Below are 17,717 nucleotides of genomic sequence, written 5' to 3' on the forward strand. Positions count from 1 at the left end.
CACCTGACCTAAAACCTAAATGCCTTATTTTCTTCTACAATGCCACTCCACCCCAATACAAACTCGACAGTGGTTCCAAATAGCCAGAAAATGACACTTTTGATTTTTCCATCCTACAAGATCTAAATAATTCTTGTTGTAAAATGGGCAAACGGTCTGAGGTGCCTGACGTCCAGGCATTATTTTACACATCGGTCCCTCCCTAGTCTCTGTTCCTAATGCAACTCATCCCAAATCTTCCTTCCCTCCTGCCTCTCCCCAGTCCCAACCCCAAGCGTCACTGAGTCTTTCTAATCTTCCTTTTCTACAGACCCATCTGACCTCTCCCCTCCTCACCAGGCCAGAAGGGGAGGAAGTCCCAATTCTTCCTCAGCCTCCACTCCTCCACCCTATAATCCTTTTATCACCTCCCCTCCTCACACCCAGTCCGGCTTACAGTTTAGTTCCATGACTAGCCCTCCCCCACCTGCCCAGCAATTTCCTCTTAAAAAGGTGGCTGGAGCTAAAGTCATAGTCAAGGTTAGTGCTCCTTTTTCTTTATCGGACCTCTCCCAAATCAGTTAGCATTTAGGCTCTTTCATCAAATATGAAAGACCCAGCCCAGTTAATGGCTCATTCAGCAGCAACCCTGAGACACTGTACAGCCCTAGATCCTAAAAAGTCAAAAGGCCATCTTATTCTCAATATACATTTTATTACCCAATCCACTCCTGACATTAAATAAAACTCCAAAAATTAAGTTCTGGCCCTCAAACCCCACAACAGGACTTAACCTCGCCTTCAAGGTGTACAATAATGGAGTAGAGGCAGCCAAGTAGCAACATATTTTTGAGTTGCAATTCCTTGCCTCCACTGTGAGACAAACCCCAGCCACATCTCCAGCATACAAGAACTTCCAAATGCCTGAACCGCACCAGCCAGGTGTTCCTCCAGAACCACCCCCCAACCAGGAGCTTGCTGCAAGTGCCAGAAATCTGGCCACCAGGCCAAGGAATGCCCACAGACCAGGATTCCTCCTAAGCCGTGTCCCATCATGCAGGACCCCATTGGAAATTGGACTGTCCAACTCGCCTGGCAGCCACTCCCAGAGCCCCTGAAACTCTGGCCCAAGGCTCTCTGACTCCTTCCCAGATCTTCTCAGCTTAGCAGCTGAAGACTGACACTGCCTGATGACCTCAGAAGCCTACAGGACCATCACAGAAGCTCTAGGTAATTCTCACAGTGGAAAGTAAGTCCGTCCCCTTCTTAATCAATACGGAGGCTACCCACTCCACATTACCTTATTTTCAAAGGCCTGTTTCCCTTGCCTCCATAACTGTTGTAGGTACTGATGGCCAGGCTTCTAAACCTCTTAAAACTCCCCAACTCTGGTGCCAACTCAGACAATGCTCTTTTAAGCACTCCTTTTTATTTATCCCCACCTGCCCAGTTCCCTTATTAGGCTGAGACACTTTAACTAAATTATCTGCTTCCCTGACTATTCCTGGACTACAGCCACACCTCATTGCCACCTTTTGCCCCAGTTCAAAGCCTCCTTCACATCCTCCCCTTGTATCTCCCCACCTTAGCCCACAAGTATAGGATACCTCTACTCCCTCCTTGGTGACCGATCATGCACCCCTTACCATCTCAGTAAAATCTAATCACCCTTACCCCACTCAATGCCAATATCCCACTCCACAGCATGCTTTAAAAGGATTAAAGCCTGTTATCACTCACCTGCTACAGCATGGCCTTTTAAAGCCTATAAACTCCCCTTACAATTCCCCCATTTCACCTGTCCTAAAACCAGACAAGGCTTAAAGGTTAGTTCAGGATCTGCGCCTTATCAACCAAATTGTTTTGCCTATCTACCCCATGGTGCCAAACCCATATACTCTCCTATCCTCAATACCTCCCTCCACAATCCATTATTCTGTTCTAGATCTCAAACATGCTTTCTTTACTATTCCCTTGCACCCTTCATCCCAACCTGTCTTCACTTTCACTTGGACTGACCCTGACACCCATCAGGCTCAGCAAATTACCCGGGCTGTACTGCTGCAAAGCTTCACAGACAGCCCCCATTACTTCAATCAAGCCCAAATTTCTTCCTCATCTGTTACCTATCTCGGCATAATTCTCATAAAAACACACGTGCTCTCCCTGCCAATCGTGTCTGACTGATCTCTCAAACCCCAGCACATTCTATAAAACAACAACTCCTTTCCTTCCTAGGCATGGTTAGATACTTTGGTTAGATACTTTTGACTTTAGATAGATATCTGGTTTTGCCATCCTAACAAAACTATTATATAAACTCACAAAAGGAAACCTAGCTGACCCCATAGATCCTAAATCGTTTCGCCACTCCTCTTTCCATTCCTTGAAGACAGCTTTAGAGACTGCCCCCAGCCTAGTTCTCCCTGACTGATCCCAACCCTTTTCATTACCCACAGCCGAAGTGCAGGGCTGTGCAGTCAGAATTCTTACACAAGAACCAGGAACGCGTCCTGTAGCCTTTTTATCCAAACAACTAGACGTTACTATTTTGCCTAGCCCTCAAGTCTGCGTGCGGCGGCCGCCACCGCCCTAATAATTTTAAAGGCCCTTAAAATCACAAACTATGCTCAACTCACTCTCTACAGTTCTCATAACTTCCAAAATCTATTTTCTTCATCTCACCTGACACATACTTTCTGCTCCCCGGCTCCTTCAGCTGTACTCACTCTTTGTTAAGTCTCCCACAATCACCATTGTTCCTGGCCCAGACTTCAATCCAGCCTCCCACATTATTCCTGATACAACACCTGACCTCCATGACTGTATCTCTCTGATCCACCTGACATTCACCCCATTTCCCCATATTTCCTTCTTTCCTGTTCCTTACCCTGATCACACTTAGTTTATTGATGGCGGTTCCACCAGGCCTAATTGCCACACACCAGCAAAGGCAGGCTATGCTGTAGTACAAGCCACTGGCCTGTCTCTTAGAACCTCTCATTTCCTTTCCATCGTAGGAATCTATCCTCAAGGAAATAACTTCTCAGTGTTCCATCTGCTATTCTACTACTTCTCAAGGATTATTCAGGCCCCCTCCCTTCCCTATACATCAAGCTCAGAGATTTGCCCCCGCCCAGGACTAGCAAATTGACTTTACTCAGCATGCCCTGAGTGAGGAAACTAAAATACCTCTTGGTCTAGGTAGACACTTTCACTGGGTAAGTAGAAGCCTTTCCCACAAGGTCTAAGAAGGCCACCACTGTCATTTCTTCCCTTCTGTCAGACATAATTCCTTGGTTTAGCCTTCCCACCTCTATACAGTCCGATAGCAGACTGGCTTTTATTAGTCAAATCGGCTAAGCAGTTTTTCAGGCTCTTGGTATTCAGTGAAACCTTTATATCCCTTACAGTCCTCAGTCTTCAGGAAAGGTAGAACGGACTAAAAGTCTTTTAAAAACACACCTCACCAAGCTCAGCCACCAACTTAAAAAGACTAGACAATACTTTTACCACTTTCCCCTCTCAGAATTCAGGCCTGTCCTTAGAATGCTACAAGGTACTGCCCATTTAAGCTCCTGTATAGATGCTCCTTTTTATTAGGCCCTAGTCTCATCCCAGACACCAGACCAACTTAGACTGTGCCCCAAAAAACTTGTCATCCCTACTATTTTCTGTCTAATCATACTCCTATTCACCATTCTCAGCTACTCATACATGCCCTGCTCTTGTTTACACTGCCAGTTTACACTGTTTCTCCAAGCCATCACAGCTGATATCTCCTAGTGCTATCCCCAAGCCGCCACTCTTAACTCTTAAAGTAAATAAATAATCTTTGCTGGCAAGGCTATGCTGAACCTCGTTAAGCACTCTCTAATTAGATGCCCTAAGTCCTCCCAATTCTTAGTCTTTTAATACCTGTTTTACTCCTTCTCTTATTCCGTTTAGTTTTTCAATTCATACAAAACCGTATTCAGGCCATCACCAATAATTCTATAAGACAAATGTTTCTTCTAACAACCCCACAACATCACCCCTTACCACAAAATCTTCCTTCAGCTTAATCTCTCTCACTCTAAATTCCCATGCCGTCCCTAATCCCGCTCGAAGCAGCCCTGAGAAACATCGCCCATTATCTCTCCATACCACCCCCCGCAAAAAAATTTTTTTTTCTTCACTGCCTCAACGCTTCCATACTACTTTATGTTATTTTTCTTATTAATATAAGAAGACAGGAATGTCAGGCCTCTGAGCCCAAGCTAAGCCATCGCATCCTCTGTGACCTGCATATATACGCCCAGATGGCCTGAAATAACTGAAGAATCACAAAGGAAGTGATTCTTCCTGCCTTAACTGATGACATTCCACCACAAAAGTGGTGGCCGTCCTTGCCTTAAGTGATGACATTACCTTGTAAAATTCCTTTTCCTGGCTCATCCTGGCTGAAAAAGTACCCCCACTGAGCACCTTGTGATCCCCAACCCTGACCGCCAGAGAACAACCCCCTTTGACTGTAATTTTCCTTTACCTACCCAAATCCTATAAAACGGCCCCACCCCTATCTCCCTGCGCTGACTCTCTTTTCAGACTCAGCCTGCCTGCACCCAGGTGAAATAAACAGCCTTGTTGCTCACACAAAGCCTGTTTGGTGGTCTCTTCACACAGACGTGCGTGAAACATATATCTTATTGGCTCTGTACCTCTGCAGAACCCTGAATAATACAGGGAATGTGAAGGCACTTGCTGGGTAGGGTGAAGCAGTTATGACACTTCAGAGGAAGTAGCTAAGTCTTGGTGCAGCTCTGTCAGTTGATATTGATGTTGAAGCTTTCTCAGTTTTTTATTGACTCTTGTTTCTCTTCTATGATATTTACATGTGTTAATTCTTATATAGTTCCCTACTTCCTCAGAAAGAGCAGAAAAACTGCAGTGGGCAGGAGTGAGAGGAATGCCAGTCCCCCACTGCTTTGAAACAAAGCTTTGTTCAATCTTTCCCCCTGGAAAACAGTCCTTTGTTATGGAGAATGACCAAGACATTTCCACAATATTACTGTTCTCCTGCCCCTGCCCAAGCCACAGAGTGATATTTCTTGGATTTTTACCACAAGAATGTGGTTGGATTCTTGGAAGCAAAACCCAGGAAATTCTTGGGGCACTCTTATGTCTACATGCCCTCTTAGGAAATTCTCAGTCTCAGTCCAGCAATTCAGCTTCAAACAATTTATCAAAATTAGCATTTAAGTGTACTTACTACTCTACGGTTCCAGTAGCTTTTGTTCTCAGTAAACAGTTCTCAGCTGTGACATTCAACATTTGCCTATGGAAACTCCTTTCTCTGCCACATCTAACAAGAGTCATTGATTTTGCATTTGTTCAGTGTTTTCTTGTCGTAAGGACACAGGTAACAACTTCCAGGATTTTTACATGTCAGTGCTGAAAGTGGAAACCTCCATTTAGAAAAATTGTTAATAATAACATGTTAAGGAAAAAATGATATGAAAGAGAAAAGCTTTATAAGTTACTTCTGTCTAATTCTCATCTTAGATCTGTTTAAGTACCTGAATCTATGTGTTTAATAGTGTGGTTAAGTTGTAGTTTTATGCTGATTTAATAAACCATAAAAGCAGAAGGAACATTGGATTCAAATAAATGTGTAATTGAAATTCTGCAATTAATAATTTATGTTCCCCTTGTGTGGTTAGCCAAAATACTGGATCCTGGATTAGTCTGGCTGCCAGTTATATCTCAAAGAACGTTTGAAAAAAAAATATGGCTAACACTTTTTAAAAGCCCCTTTTATTTTCTCATTTGTAATATTCTACTTGTTTATTCTGAATGTTCACATTCATAGTCAGATGTGAGCAGTGTTTCCATTTTGGCCTATTCTAGGTACAAGCTTAAGTAAAGATAATAAAAGAAAACTGCTAACTCCAGTTTTCTAAATTCTCTTCTGAACCATTGAAGAATAATAACCCCCACGAACACAACACTACATTTTTAAGGCAAAGTATTAGGCCAGCAGCAGACATTGTCCTCATTTTCTGCCTTCTCCACACAGCCATTGGCATTCTAGGCTATTTTTTTTTTAGTCTGTGATCCCTATCATTAAAGGGTTGGAACTGATACACAGCCAGTTCCACCCTGCACAGATGCAGGAACCGATGGAGGAAAACAAGGCTGAAAATAAGTACCTGTGATTTAAAAGAAAAAACAGTCGTATCAAGACAAAACATCAAGGCATTGTGAAAGCAAAGTATGATACAGCTGAGCTATGTTAGAGCACCAAAATGATTTAATTGACTACACATTAAAAACAAAAGCTGTCTGCCCAATAGTTTTTAAAAGAAAAGCAATGATTAATAATGAGTTATTCATTTTAAAAATACTTCCTAATTACTTAGATATTCTTATATGAAAAATGATTTTTCTGCTAATAAAAGTCTATATTGTAATATTCAAAGAATTCTTATTAGTTATTAAAATGTATTAGTTAAGAATATAATTATATGAGTAATGCATGTTCATGGTTTTTAAAATATTCAGCTGACAAAGAGATTTTCTTTTCCCCTCCCCAATATACCCGAATGCATACATTCAGAATTTAATACATATTTTTCTGTAACTGTATTTTTTCACATAATAATACATTGGAACATCTTTCATTGTTAACATGTGTAGATTATTTTTGTTCTATGTAATTGTGTCTTTATGTTCCATTGGAAGATGTAGCATAATTTGTTACTTGAAAGTTTGTTTCATATTTTTTACTTTGAATATTTTCAAAAGGAAGGAGTCTTAGGTAATTTGCATTTGTTTTTCTTCTGCTTTCTTTGTATAAAAATAGATATAAATAAGGACTGTGGAAAGCTTTGGGGATTGGCGCTGGAAAATGTCTGCTTTTAGAAGTGTGGATTTTCATAGATATATATTTTTGTTGTGACATTTTGTTTTGCCTTCAGTGAAAGTTTGCACTATTAAACCTTAAGATCAGGCTACAGAAAAGATTCACTAGAACTTCAAAAGCTTCTCTTTCTTGTACTCAAATATAAATGTCTCCGCATAAAAATTCTCAGCAACATCATTTGGCTCTTCTACGTGTTGCTGTTCTCAGTAACAAATTAATAAAGAAAAATTGCCCCAGGAGGCAAAATGTTGTCTCAACGGTACCATTTGGCATCTTCACACTGACTTCTCCAGAGCATTGCTGCTCTTATTAGTTCTGTGAAGGTGGAATATCACTGGAGCCTCAGGATAATGAAGGCAGTGGTTCCATTATGAAGAAGCAAGGCATTTTCCCAAAGTGGCCATCAAGCTGCTTGACAATGAGATAGATTTTCTCAGAAAAGATTAATGAAGTTCAAAAAGAAGTAGTGAGTACAGTTCTCCTTAGTATAATATAAAGCTTTTTCTTCTTCCACAGACAGAAGTGCTCAGTTCCCTTTTGTCATCTTTCCCCCTTTAAGCTTCAATAGCCACTTCATTAAGTGAAACAATGCTGTCACCATCCATCATCTGCCAGGCTTCTAATTCCCAATACAGCCTGATACTCTGCAATCCCAGCATGCAGGTCACAGTTTTCATCTGGATTTGCATTTGTATCTATGAATTCATAATATCCATAAGTTTTCTAAGAATATTAAAAACATTGGAGTGAAAAGGAGCAAATACATGTTTCTCTATTCAATTCAGTTTCTAACACAGTTCATAATGTTTTCAGAATTTGTTTGGGGGGGAAAAGAATCTAATTCTATTTTGTTCACTGATATAGTCCAATTCTCTAGGACAGTTCCTGGCACACAGTAGGCCCCGAATATGTTGAATTGCTTGTAATACAAAACTTACACTCGGAAAACACAGATAAATGCCAATTATTTGTGATGTGAAATACTATAATTTATGTTTAAGTCATTATTAACAACAGATTTTATAACATTAGCTAACTCTATTTGTTAGAATCAGTACATGTTAAACAAGAAGACCATCTGGCAATATAGAAACATAAAAACAAGTCTAAAAGAATCAAAAAGGAAAAGACTCAAAAGAATTATAACAAGAGAAGGATTTGATGAAATATGATATTTGTTCACAATGTGTTGACTGATATATCAAGTTTTTTCCCTGTGTTGGTTCTCATTCCTCTAGGAGGCAATTCTGTCATTTTAAATTAGAAGCCTTTGATTATTCTCAAACATATAGTTTTTCTTCTTTATGATTAGACAGTTAGGTATTTCCCACGGACATTTGAGGTTAAGGCACAAAAAAGATCTGATTTGAGCTATAACACCTAAATTTTCCCTTCTTCCGCACTCTACAGGTATGTTAATACAACTAAATAAATAGATCTTATTTTGTTTTATATACCCAAATAAATTAATGTTTCTAAAAGCATGCAAGAGGAGGACATAATACTCCATTGTCAATATCTTTTTTTCTAGGATAAATAACAATGTAGGACAGTTTCCTTATTTTGACAACAAATAGAATTTACGCATATATAATGGTCTGATTAAATGATTGAAGCTATTCTCATAATTCACGTGTGCAGATCCAAGGTTGTAGTAAATACTGTACAAGGGAGTCAGTGCAGGAAGGTAAGATCTGAACTATTGTCCTCATCTCTGTAGCAATTCTAAATAAAAGTAGGTAGGTATTTATGCATCAATGGTCAGTAATTAATAGCAATAAAAGTGATCAAATTGATATGTTAATGGAGGCTCCATGGCTTTCTTCCGGCATTAAAAGAGAAAGCTTTTTATCCTCCCAATTGGTATATATCACTATATTATGATCAAACACTTCTCAGAAACCTCTGACATCTAGAATTCTTATTAGTTATTAAAATGTATTAGTTAAGAATATGATAATTATATGAGTAATGCATGTTCATGGTTTTTAAAATATTCAGCTAACAAAGAGATGTTCTTTTCCCCTCCCCAATATACCCGAATGCATACATTCAGAATTTAATACATATTTTTCTGTAACTGTATTTTTTCACATAATAATATATTGGAACATCTTTCATTGTTAACGTGTAGATTATTTTTGTTCTATGTAATTGCATCTTTATGTTCCATTGGAAGATGTAGCATAATTTGTTACTTCAAAGTTTGTTTCATATTCGTTTACTTCACATTGTTTGTTCATAAAGCTTATTTCATATTTGTTATATGAAAGCGTTTATTAAAAAAATACATCCACATTGTAATAATTTTCAAATAGCCCAGAAGAATATAAATTTAAAATAAAAGTCTTCATCTTCTCACTCACAAAGGTAACTAGTGGTAAACATTTGTTTTAGCTCTTCTGATATTTACTATTACATCTGTCTTTAAGGGTTTTGAGTTTATTTACTATAATTAACTTTTTAGAGTATTGTTGATTCGCCATCATGAATTAGAACACATGTGTTAACCCATGCCTCCTCATTCCCATATCTCTTCTAAGGGTTGTTTTCTTCATTTAATTATTATATCAAAACACCATATTTTGATTCATAAACTGTAGGCACGTCTTGTTGTCTATGTTAAATATTGCTGTAGTGGTTCTCCCAGCGCCTGTATTTTCACTTTTCACTGGATCATATCCATGTGCACAGAATGCTGCTGTTTCTCCTTCTTTAAAAAAATCTGTTTTTATTCCTACTTTTTTTCACCAGCTACTGTCTTTCCTCTATGTTATAGAAAAACTCCTTTGAAAAAGTTGGTTATACGTAGTGTCTCTAAATTCTGACTTCCCATTTAATTTTTCCATATTTATTTAAATACATATCTGCTCTACCTTTTTCTAAGAAAGTTGTTTCAATTCAAATGAGCCTCTGCATATTAAAGAGTACATATGTTTATATTTTTCATGATTGCTGATTTATTTGGAATTACTTATTAGGTTTCAAAGGAATCTGTGCTTTTCACAGGAGTGTTTAATCTATTTCTATTTATCAAAATTATTGATTTATATGAATTCACTTTAAATGTGACATTCTGTGTTTTATATTTTACATTAATGCTTCCTTCATTTTCCTTCTTTGACTTCTCTTACACTGATTGAATTTCTTTCATTTTCATTTTTCTTACTTTACGAGTTTGAATGAGAGAGTTCATGTACTTCTATGGTTGTATATATTCTTTTAGGAATTTTTTCCATTAATTTCAATAAAAAAGAACTACGTATGTATATTTTCAGTAAATTAGAATATTTCTTTAATATTGTCAACTTCCTCTTTGCTAATTTCTATATTATCAACATCTAACATTTTAATTTAAAGTTGCTTTTAAATATCAAATTGAAATATGCTAATTAGCTTTCAGATATAACCATGATATCCATATTGTTATATGACTTATCAAAATACTTATTTACTGGTGTACCTATTCTCCTTGTAACTCATTACAGTTGTCTCTAGGAATTCATGCAAAATAGGTTCGAGGACCCCCACTGATTCCCAAATCAGTGAATTGGGAAATAATTTATTTAAAATAGTTCATTATTTGCATATAACCTATGCACAATTCCCATAATTCTCGTACAGTTATTTATGAACAAACAAATATTTTTTATTGTGTGGGTTTTTAAAAATATTTTCACTCCACGTTGGTTGAATTTGAGTACATGGGATCCGTGGATCCAGAGGGCCAACTGTACTGTCTTCTGTGGGTTTTTAAAATTTTCTTTCTGAAATATAGCCTTAGATACTCATCTACTCAGAATTTGTGTACTTTCAGGTACATCAAAATATACTTATTTTCCTAATGAGAGATAGACTATGATTCCCATGTATCTATTAGATACTCTAATCCTTGAAGTTTATCTGTATTTTCTTTCTTTTTTCTCTCTCTCTTAGTTTCTGAGTATTTTTGTTTGGAGATCTTTACTTTTTTATTTCATAAAGGTTTTTGTTTCTTGTTTCAAGATTTAATTACAAATATTTCCTTTTTTTACAAGGGTTGTCTTCATATTTGAAGGTAAATGAAATATTGGTAATATTTCAATGTAGTATTTTAGTATTTGTAATCTAGGAAAATATTCAGGGAATGCAAAATTGCATATTTTTGCTATGACCCAGTCTTACATCATCAAAAACACTGAATACAACATATGAATTTTCCAAACAACATACAGTTCACTAAACTGTTTTTCTTTGAGCAAAAAGTGCTAGAAAATACATTTCCTCTAAAAGATTTAAAGGACCATGAAACTTTTTTTTTAGGTATCAGTGCCTTTTCTTGAAAGATATCCCCTCTCTCTTCAGCCCCTAAAAAATATGAAGCTGAGGAAACTAAATTAAATCAGTTCTCCATCCCCAGTCCCACTTTCAACACAATTTCTCAGCTTCCGGTGTCTCTGCAAAAGTTAATACTTTAATCACTGTCTATTGTCTACCTCATTTAACAAACAGAGGAAATTGACCTTGTTTCCATCATTTGAATCACCAGTTCATCTTGTATCCCTTGAAAATGCCTAGACCTGTTATAGAACTTTTCTTTGGTCTAGGATAAGCATATTACTCTGTTCTTTAACCTGCTTTTTTATTTCAAACTCTATCTTCTGGATTCTCTTCATACTGAGTCTTTTCCTATGTATTAGCATGCATTACTAAGTTTATTAGTGTTCCACATGATTATATGTTTTATTGATATGGCTATGTACATATATAATACACACACAATATCATATATATATATATATATATCCTAAAAGTCTCACTATCCATTCTAACTCAGATTTGCTTAATTTCTTCTCCTTTATAAAAATCACCTCTTCCCAGATAAAGCATGTAAGTTAAATTAGTATTAGCTTAACATTTTCAAGTTACAAAAACATTTTTGTCACTTTTTACTTTACACCCCTACTTTTTCCCTTCCTCCTATTTTTAATTTTTTTTTAATTTAAGGCATGCTTTTCTCCTTTCCTTCAGTTTTTTTATAACATTTATATAGAGAACATGTAAATTAATATCCTGGCTGCTTTCCAATTCTTCTTTTTGTTGCTAGAGTTATCATTAAAGTCAATATTTCAATATTGGAAAATAAAGTAGCAATCATGGTGATCTACCACATCCCTATTTAACTATTCTATTTTTACTTAAAATAATACAACTATGTAATGATTGTTTTTCTCTGAAAACATTGTGGCAGTTTCTGAATGTTGGAAACACCCAAAGAACTATTTACTGGCATCTTTGTGAATGAGAGAAGATTAAGCACTGAAATAAAGAGGTATTGTTTTAATTTACACAAGGTATTATTTAGGCAAATGGAAGAACTATATTTAGATACTTGAAGTACAATACTCAGAAAATGAGTACTACAGTAACAACTTCATTAAAAATAAAAATGAGCTCATTTAATTAAATTAATTGCTAATCTATTAGAAACACTTCCAGAAAGGTTATGGCATTCTTAGATTTCAAGTTAGATAAATCTCAGAGGATAGAAAGCTCATTAACAGTCCCATATTTAAAAATAAAATAAATCAAGATCTACGATTGTAAAGATTTAGGTGATTTTTAGAACCTTTTAAAGTAAAATATTGTGAAAGGGAATAGAGGAGCTTATCTTTAGAAAAGAATAGAGAATTACTGTGATACTGAAGGTTAGAATTAGAATACAGTCTATATTCAAATCACACACAGCAATGTTGTATAATTCCTAATAAAAAATGTTACTTAAATTCTATTGTTTTTTCATTGAAAATCACACTATTAATCATCTAGGAAGAGGCTGCAGTTCAAGATCTCTGCAACAAATTTTGAGCCTTATATACTGTGTTAATGTTTCAAATGCTACTGTTTACAGGCTGTGTGACCTAGAATAATTAGTTTAACATCCTACATCTCTGTTTCCTAATCTGTAAAATTAGGCTAGTAATAGCAAATGCTTCATATTTTTTTTGAGAATTCAATAATATAATACGTGCAAAGTCCTGAAAACAGTAACTGGAATTGAGCAATATGTAGTTAATTTTAGTGGTTGCTGCTGCTGTTGTTGTAATAAGGATAATGATAATAATAATAAACAACTACTTTACTATCATTAATTTGCTGTCTGTCCTCTTGCACATTTTCCTTTTCAATTTACATTTAAAGAACCATTTATCACCTAGAGCTCCAAGTGTAATCCATAAATTCCCTCAAATTCTTACTTTGAACATCTTTCTTCTAATGTGGCAACATTCCTTGTGAACCTACTATTAGATTACCTGTAGCTCTGACATGAGGAAAGATTTTTCAAAACAAGCATAAACTCCTTTTCCCTCACTCTCTGCTACTTCTTTCTAGTGCTTTATTTGTGGGAACTGTACTTTGTAGTATTTAAAATGCTGTTGTCAGCAGACCCCACAACACACTCACACATTTCTCTTGGACTCCATGACTTTTTTTCTCCTGAGAATCACCACCTTTGAATGCATGTGAAAAATTTTAAGTACTGAAAGGTCAATAGTTTGCCTGGAAGAAAAAAATCAGCGAACAGCCAAAATATGTTTGGCTGCTTAGCTTCCATGGCATCAAAGACTGATTCTTTGACTCATTGGATAGGCTGTGAGAAAAATTGAAAGCATCTTCCTACTATTTCCCAGGCAACTCTGTATAACCAGATTGAAAGAGACAGAGAAAGAGAAGGAGAAAGAGAAGAAGTAGGAAAGAAAGAAATGGAGAGAAGTTAAAGGACAATATCCTGCGTAATGAAGGGAAGCTTGGTAAGTTCTTCACAGTAACATCGCTAAGGCCTTGGGCATGGGAGCATACTACAAGATTGCGACATTATAATTTCCTGATTTTTACAATGGTGGAATTGTGTCATTTTGCATCTATTTATAGGTATCTTAGTTGAATGGTGGGATAGTATTTTAATCCACACGATTCATTAATTCTGTATGTTTCTGGACTACAAGAAAATGTTAAACTTTGACGGGGGTGTGTGTGTCAACTCAAGCTATTATAACAAAGTACCATAAACTGGGTAGCTTAAAACATAGAAAATTATTTCTTACAGTTAGCGAGGCTGGAAAGTCCGAAATCAAGGTCCCAGGAAGGTGGTTTTCATTCTGAGCACTCTTTAGGCTTGAAGGCAACCCTTCTCACGGTGTACATACTTGGCAGAAAGAGAGCTCTTACCTCTCTTCCTCTTCTTATGAGGGCACTAATCCCATCATAAGGGCCTCATTCTCATGACCTCATTTAAACCTAATTATCTCCCAAAGGTTCCACCTGCAAACATCAGCACATATGGGTGTGAGGACTTCAACATAAGAATTTGGGGGAGCAGGATCAGTCTATAACATTAAGTCCATAACAGCTTGTGTATATGTGTGCTCGTGAGTGTGAGAGAGAAAATTATAAGTTCTGTGCAATCATGTCTAAGTGAAGAATGACAAAAAGAACATTTTTAACAGTTTCTTATTTCTTGGCTAGAAGTCTGCGTATAGGTCTCTCCCTGCTGAAGCACATTTTTATTTTCTCTATTTTTATGCATCACACCCCAGTGCAAGATTTATGAAACTTAAGTCCATTTCTTTCTATAAATAGAAACAACTTTGATCACAAACAGGCTGATTTATGAACTGGAAAATACCTAAGACAAAACAGCCTTTCACAGAAACCTTATCTTTTTAATCAACCTACATTATATAATACACTCTTTTACTTAAAAGAGCATTGCCTTCAGTATGAATTATATGCCATTAGAAATATTCTCAGTTACAAAAGGCCCAGCACTTCTATACATCAGACTAATGATTAGACAAAAGTAATGCCAATATTTGAAAATACCTGATAACATGAAGACTTAAAGTTATTACTAGTAACACTAAAGTTGATTTAGAGTTTAAGCAGTTAAATTGTTTTGGAAGAATAGAAAATTTGAAGAGAATATGTCAACGTAGTTACATACAAAGGCTGGGTTATCTGAACCTTCAGAAACCCTAGCATGTGTATGTGTGTGTATGAATATGTATGCATATATTAGGTAAACTCTATTGTATTATAAAGAAACTCTTGCTAAATCTAATTTTTATAATTTTAGATAATAAAGTTATAGATAAGATTATGATTAACTTTAAAAAGGGTTAGATGGATGTATAATGAGAAGAAGTCTGGTAGGTTTGTCACAAAAGGGCAATAATTTTCTTTTCATTATCCTCTTTTGGATTTTTTTGTTTGTTTGTTTTCTTGTAATTTAAATTCTCAACATCTAGATCTAAAGATATCAAAGAAGATATTCAGTCAATATTGCACAAATGAGAGAAAGAAATAATGCACTTGTGTAAGTACATCATGCCTTTTTCAAAAATGATTTCTTATTGTGTAGCCATTGATAAAATAGAGCAATATAAACATACTTAAATGTTTTATATACTACAACAAAAATTAAATTGTAGTAATGTAAAACAGACTCAGTAGAAACAGATGCACCCAATATCATGAAATTATCTACAATTTTTGAAATTTTTTCACTTTTTAAACACTATTATTTTTATATTAAGTTTAAATTCTCTTATCAAAGCAATAATGGAGATGCATTCCCCCGAAACCACCACCTAGCTCTGCTCATCATTAATTTCCTTTAAATAGACTTTATTGCTTAGAGCAGTTTTGGATTTACAGAAATATTGTGAAAATAGCACAGAGATTTCCCATATACCTCACATTCAGTGTCCCCTACTATTAATGTCCTACATTACTATAATACTTTTGTTATGTTTAGTAAATGAATATTAATACAGTATTATTAACTCAACCCTGGACTTTATTCAGGTGTCTTTAGCTTTTAGCTAATGTTCTTTTTCTGTTCCAGGGTCCCATCTAGGTTACCACATTACATTTAAGTGCCATGTTCCCTTAGGCTCCTCTTGGCTATAACAATTTCTCCAGTTTTCTTTGCTTTTAATAACCTTGACAGCTTTGAAAAATGCTGGTCAAATATTTCATATATTTTTTATTGGGAATTGTGCAATGTGTTTCTCATGATTATACTAGGGTTATGTTTTTGCAAGGAAGTCACAGAGAATAAGTGCCATTTTCATGAATCATATTAAGAACATATACTATCAACATTAATTACCACTATTAATGTTGATGTTGATAACTTTGCTGAGGTAGTGTTTGCTGGGTTTCTCCACGAAATTACTGATTTACCCCTTTTTGTACTATAATCCTTGGAAGAAAGTCACTATGGATAGCCTACACTTAAGGAATAGGGAGCTCTGCTCCAACTACTAAAGGGCATAGTATGGACATAAATTATCTGAAAGTTTCCTGCAGATATTTTTCTATTCTTTATATATTTGTTTCCTTCAACTTTTATTTTTAGTTCAGAGGTGCATGTGCAGGGTAGTTACATAGGTAAACATGTGCCATGGTGGTTTGTTGAACAGATTATCCCATCACCTATGTATTAAGCCCAGTATCCATTAGCTATTTTTCCTGATGCTCTCCCTTCCCCCACCCTTCCCACTGGTGCCCAATGTGTGTTGTTCCCCACCCCCATGTGTCCAATATGTTCTCATTATATAGCTCCCATTTATAAGTGAGAACATGTGGTGTTTGGTTTTCTGTTCTTGCATTAGTTTGCTAAGTATAATGGCTTCCAGCTATCCATGTCTCTGCAAAGGAAATGATCTCATTCCTTTTTGTGGCTGCTTAGTATTACATGGTGTATATGTAAAACATTTTATTTATCCAGTCTATCACTGATGGGCACTTAGGTTGATTCCATGTTTTTGCTATTGTGAACGGTGCTGCAATGGACATACACATGCAGGTATCTTTATAATTGAATAACATATATTCCTTTGTGTATATACCCTGTATAGGATTGCTGGGTCAAATGGTATTTCCACCCCTAGATCTTTGAGGAATCACCGCACTGTCTTCCATGATGGTTGAACTAATTTACCCTCCCACCAACAATGTAAAAGCATTCTTTTTTTCTCTACAACCACACCAGCATCTGTTGTTTTTTGACTTTTTAATGACAGCCATTCTGACTGGCATGAGGTGGTATCTCACTGTGGTTTTGATTTGCATTTCTGTAATGATCAATGTTGACTTTTTTTCTCTTTTTTTTTGCCTCATGTATGTCTTCTTTTGAGAGGTGTCTGTTCATATCCTTTGCCCACTTTTTAATGTTTTTTTCTGGTAAATTTGTTTAAGTTCCTTATAGACTCTAGATATTAGGCCTTTGTCAGATGGATAGATTGCAAAAATTGTCTTCCATTCTGTAGGTTGTCTGCTCACTCTGATGATAGTTTCTTTGGCTGTGCAGAAGCTCTTCAGTTTAATTAGATCCCATTTGTCAATTTTGGCTTTTGTTGCAATTGCTTTTGGCATTTTTGTTATGAATCTTTGCCTGTGCCTATGTCCTGAATGATATTGCTTAGATCCTCCTCTAGTATTTTTATAGTTTGGGGTTTTACTTTTAACTATTTAATCCATCTTGAGTTAATTTTTGTATATGGCTTAAGGAAGAGGTCCAGCCAATTTCAATATTCTGCATATGGCTAGCCAGCCTTCCCAGCACCATTTATTAAATAGGGAGTCCTTTCCTCCATTGCTTGTTTTTGTCAGGTTGGTTGGAAATCAGTTGGTTATAGATGTGCAGTCTTGTTTCTGAGTTCTCTATTCTCTTCCATTGGTCGATGTGTCTGTTTTTGTACCAGTACCATGCTGTTTTGGTTACTGTAGCCTTGTATAGTTTGAAGATGGGTAATGTGATGCCTCCTTTGTTCTTTTTGTTTAGGAT

Source organism: Gorilla gorilla, chromosome 6 (genome assembly GCF_029281585.2).
Source record: "Gorilla gorilla gorilla isolate KB3781 chromosome 6, NHGRI_mGorGor1-v2.1_pri, whole genome shotgun sequence".
Classification (NCBI taxonomy): domain Eukaryota; kingdom Metazoa; phylum Chordata; class Mammalia; order Primates; family Hominidae; genus Gorilla; species Gorilla gorilla.